A 5,162-nucleotide genomic window follows, 5' to 3' on the forward strand; every position below is an offset into this window, starting at 1 on the left:
GGGACGGACTAACCCCACGCTGCGATGGCCGTGGGGCCTGGACGGACTGACAAACGAGCTGCACCCCTCCCCCCCCAGCTCCCCGTTCCTGTGCATGGTGCCAATAAAAATGGCTGAGCCTCGGGGATCTCCGTACCTGGGTGACAACGGGGGGGTAAAAAGGGACCTGGGGGGGGGGAAATTGGGGTGCTGGGGGGGGGGTCCCCGAGAGGGTGGGAGGTGGAGACGAGCGTGGCCTGATCTCACATGTTTATTGAAGCAGAAGCTCGTGTGTTTTTGGGGGGGGGGGGGAGTTCCCCCACTGTGCACACCTGGGGAAACCCCCCCTGGAAGGGGCAAAAGGGGGGGCTCGGACCCCCTGAAATGGGGTTCAGAGCCCCCCCGTGCCCCCCACCCCCCCGGAGTGCTGCCACAGAGCAGTAGGTCCCCAAACACAGGGTAAGGGGCGGGGGGCTGGAAACACCTTGTCCAAGTTTTGCCCCCACTCCCTGAACTGGGATGGGGGGGGGAAGGCGTGGCCCGGTGGGTGTGGCCGGGCGTGGCCGAGTCATCACTCCTCCTTCTTGTCCCAGGGGCCATCATGGGATGCCGGGGGAGGGGGCAGTCAGAGGGGGTGTTAAGGGGTACGAAAGGGGGTTGGGGGGGGTTGAAAGGGGGTTGGGGGGGGGGGTCGTAGGGGGTTAGGGGTGCCCCCCCCCCCTCGCTACCTGCAGGCGCGTGTGCTGGTCCAGAAGCCGGTCGTACTCCCACGTCAGCCCCTCATCCTGGCACCGCATGGCATGCACCTCGTTCTCCACCTTCTCCAGAGCTGTTGGGGGGGGGGTTGTCTGTGTCAGGGTCACCTCCAAAAAAACCAGCAGCGCCCCCCCCACAGACTGTAACGCCCTCCCACACCATAACGCCCCCCCACAGCCCTGCCCGTACTGCGTTTGCTGGCCGCCAGCTCCTCCTTCAGCTTCTCCACCTTGGCCTTGAGGGTCTCGTTCTTGTCGTGGAGGGGGACGACGGACCGCCCCCGTCACCCCCTGCCTCCTGCAGCTGCTGGCGGGGGGGGGGGGGGCACGTCAGGGCCCGAGGCGCCTGGATGCCTCCTTCGCCCCCCCCCGCCTCCCGCCATACCTTCCGCAAGGCATCATTATCCTCCGTGTAACGGCGGGCGGCTTGGCTGGCGCCTTCCGCCTGTTTCCGGAACGTTTCTCTGGAAGCGCCCAGCACGGCCTGCTGCGAGATGAGGGTGACCAGGTGGCGCAGGAGGCTGTGGGAGGCAGGGTAAGCCGGGCTCCGTGGCACCCCCAGACCCCCCCCCCACATTTGCCCCCCCCCCCAAACTCACAAGGAGAGCAGGAGGGCGAAACCGGCCAGGTAGAGGTTGCGCTGGGCTTGGAAAAGCTTCATGTGGAAATGCTCGAGGGCGCCGGGGCTGCTCTGCAGGGCCACCCGCTCCGTCACGTCGTATGAGGAGATTGAAGTAGACGGACGCCTGTAATCTTGAGAGCAGACAGCAGACGACCCCTTATTGCTAAAACACACACATACTTATAGTCACATATTCTGCAAAGTCACTGTACACGTGCACAAAATTAAAATGAAATATGATTGGTTATATCAACGCTGTACACGCGCATAAACATAAGATATAATTGGTTATACTAACACTTTACACGCGCATAAACATAGGACACAATTGGTTATATTAACTAAACCACGCGAAACTTGTCTCAGTCTAATTGGTCAAGATAAACTGCCGAATTGCGGTTCTTTGTGCCAAGTTCCCTTTATCTTGGAATGTGCACCTGTGTTCTTCTAATTGGCATCTTTCTTTTTTTGTCTTCTTGTTTATTCTGTTCAAGGTCTTCTAAAGGCATCTGGAATGCTCTTGCGACCGTTAGCTAAATATGTGTCCACAATTCCCCCTTTTTTGTTTTTCGACAAGTAACAACATGCCGTATTGCCCTTTGCAAAAACCTATGAACACAGCTAATTAAACACGGCAAAAGCAACATTATACCTAATAAAATACATAAGAATAAAAGACTGTTCAGTTAATGCCAATGACACACAACAAGAGGTTTGATTAATAGCTTTTGTCAGTGTCACCCAAACATTCTTACTGTCCCACGGTGTTAAATGATGTGGATCAATCACCGGTGCCACTGTCATGCTGCTTACTACAGTCAGCGTGTTCCATATCAATCTCAGCATAAGGTTTCGTCCATTTAGTTGGAATCCACTTCGGCTCATTTTCTGTAATGACACAAGCATAACCTCGGCCCCACGTTATTACTTTAAAAGGTCCCTCCCATTGCTGACGCTCAATATTTTTAACCCAGACTTTCCACCCATTATCAATATTTTGAATCCCACTATTCATTGTTTGAAAATGCCGAACTACCGGGGGGACAACTGACTCTCCACGCAGGGTCAAAAAATTCATCATATATATTGCTTTCATGAGTCTATTTGAAGGAGGTTCCCCTAATTCCCCCTTTTTTTGTTTTTCCAAAAAGTCTTTTAATACTTTATGAGTACGTTCAATTATAGCTTGACCTGTGGGAGAATGAGGAATGCCAGTAATATGAGTAACTCCCCATTGCTGAAAAAATTCCTGAGTCCGTTGTGCTATAAAACATGGTCCATTATCTGTTTTTATCTGGGCCGGGACACCCATTACTGCAAATGCTTGTCGTGAGTGTGTTTGTAGATGTCGGCTTGTTTCGCCCGCAAGTGCTGTGGCCCATATCATCAAGGAATATGTATCAACAGAAACATGAACATAACACAATTTTCCAAAAGCTGGTACATGAGTCACATCAGTCTGCCACAATTGCAAGGACTGCAGACCCCTAGGATTTACAGCGCCATCTCCGTGCCCAGATAATTTCTGGCACTCAGCACAGGATTGAATGATGGCTTTGGCATCTGCTATAGAAACCTGAAACTCTTTGGCTAATACTTTCACTGGTTGGTGGAAAAAACTATGAGCTCCACGTGCCTGTAGAAGTTTATTGGGGGGTGGCCCGGTCCATACAGGATTAGCTAGCAAATCAGCTCGTTTATTCCCTTCTGTGATCCATCCAGGCAAACTGGTGTGACTTCACACATGCATTATATAATAACACTTTGTCTGTTGGTTTAACAGAAATAGCAACATCTTAAATTTTTCAAACAATGTGATGTTATCAATTTCTTTCAAATAAGCCCATCTCAAGCGTTTTACTACACCTACCACATCTAAAGAATCAGCAATAATATTGACCTCAACATCCTGCCACTTTTTAAATACTTCTATTACAGCTTGAAGTTCCACCACTTGGGGGGAGCCTTCACATGTGACAATGTGATTTTTCCATACCTGACCTTCTTTCCAAACTACTACTGCCTTTCCTGTTTTTCCACTGCCATCCGTATATACTGTAGGACCATCAGTAGGTAACTGTGCACACAATTCTTTTTCTTCTAGTTGTATATTTTGTAGCAAGGTAAACATTTTGTGTGCAGGAAGATGAATATCTATCTTTCCTTCGAAATCTGCAAAAGCAATTTGTAAAGTTAGACTATTCTGTAGACACCATTGTAAATATCCTTGAGTCAAAGGAACGACAATCGTGTGTGGTTCTTGTCCACAAATCTCAATAATCCGACGTCTCCCCTTTATAATTAATTCTGAAATCATTTCAATTCGAGAAAATATGGTTTTTTGGGCCTGGTGAGCTAAAAAGATCCATTCTATTATTAACAAGTCTTTGTGACTTCCCTCCCATTGATATATGATCCCGAGGGGTTGTTTTTCTCGGTTTAAAATGCTAAGATTAATGTCAAGATTTTCTTTAATTCTAAAAGCCTGACTCTGGGATATTAGATCTGCTATCTTTTGTAATGCTTGTTTACCTTGAGGAGTCAATTGTCAAGGTGCCATTAAGGTAGTGTCACCTCGTAACATTTCAAATAAAGGGGTCAGAAGCTCATTATCTATTCCCAACAGTGTTCGAACCCAATTGATTGTCCCCAGTAATTTTTGCACATCATTCAATGTTTCAATCTTGTCTGTAATTTCCAGTTTTTGTGGAACGATAGTTTTTTCTAAAATCTTCCAGCCTAAATATTTCCATGGTTGCATTTTTTGTACCTTTTCTGGTGCTATTTTTAAACCAAAATCAGACAATTGTGTAGTCAATTCTTTGAGCTTTTTGGATAACTCTCTTTTCCCTGCTATCAAGATATCATCCATATAGTGATAAATAATCAAGTCTGGATTTTGTTCTCTAAACCCTTTTAGAGCTTGGGATACATAGGATTGGCATATGGTTGGAGAATTTTTCATTCCTTGTGGCAGAACTACCCAATGATAACGTTCCATGGGTTCCTGTTTGTTTATGGTGGGGATAGAAAAGGCAAATTTTTCCGCATCTTTTGGGTCTAAATATATTGTAAAGAAACAATCCTTTAAATCAATAATCCAAATGGTCCATCCTTGTGGAATCATAGTAGGCGTGGGTAACCCTAATTGAAGGGCTTCCATATTTTCTATTACTTCATTTATCTTTCTTAAATCATGCAATAGTCTCCATTTCCCAGATTCTTTTGGAATGACAAAAACTGGTGTATTCCAAGGGCTCGTGGTATTCACCAAGTGCCCTTGTTCCAATTGCTCCTGTACTAACTGTTTCAAGGTGGCGACCTTAGATTCAGTCAGCGGCCATTGATCTACCCAAATCGGTTCCTCTGTTTTCCATTTCAGTTTTAGGCGTGGTCGCCCATCAATGGCCGCGCCACAAAATTGTCTCCTGTACTAAGCACACATCCCATTTGACTTAATGCATCCCTGCCTATCAGGTTCATAGGGATATTGGTTACATAAGGTTTGATATAAGAAACTGAATTCTGACAAATCAATTGAATCATATATTTGCTTTGTCGAGTTTTTGATAATCCTCCCACACCGAACAGTTTCGAATCCATCTCAGAAAGCTCCCAAGTAACAGGCCAGTCCTCCCACGACAGAACTGTTACATCTGCTCCAGTGTCCACTAAAGCTTGTAATTTTATTTTTTCTGGCCTGTTCTTTGCATTTTGTAACTCTGCTGATATACTAGGTTTTGTTTTATTGACCTCCCTTGACCACATAATTTGAGCTTCTAATCCCGTAGATCCAAACCCTGCAT

Source organism: Harpia harpyja, unplaced genomic scaffold (genome assembly GCF_026419915.1).
Source record: "Harpia harpyja isolate bHarHar1 unplaced genomic scaffold, bHarHar1 primary haplotype scaffold_54, whole genome shotgun sequence".
NCBI classification, from domain to species: domain Eukaryota; kingdom Metazoa; phylum Chordata; class Aves; order Accipitriformes; family Accipitridae; genus Harpia; species Harpia harpyja.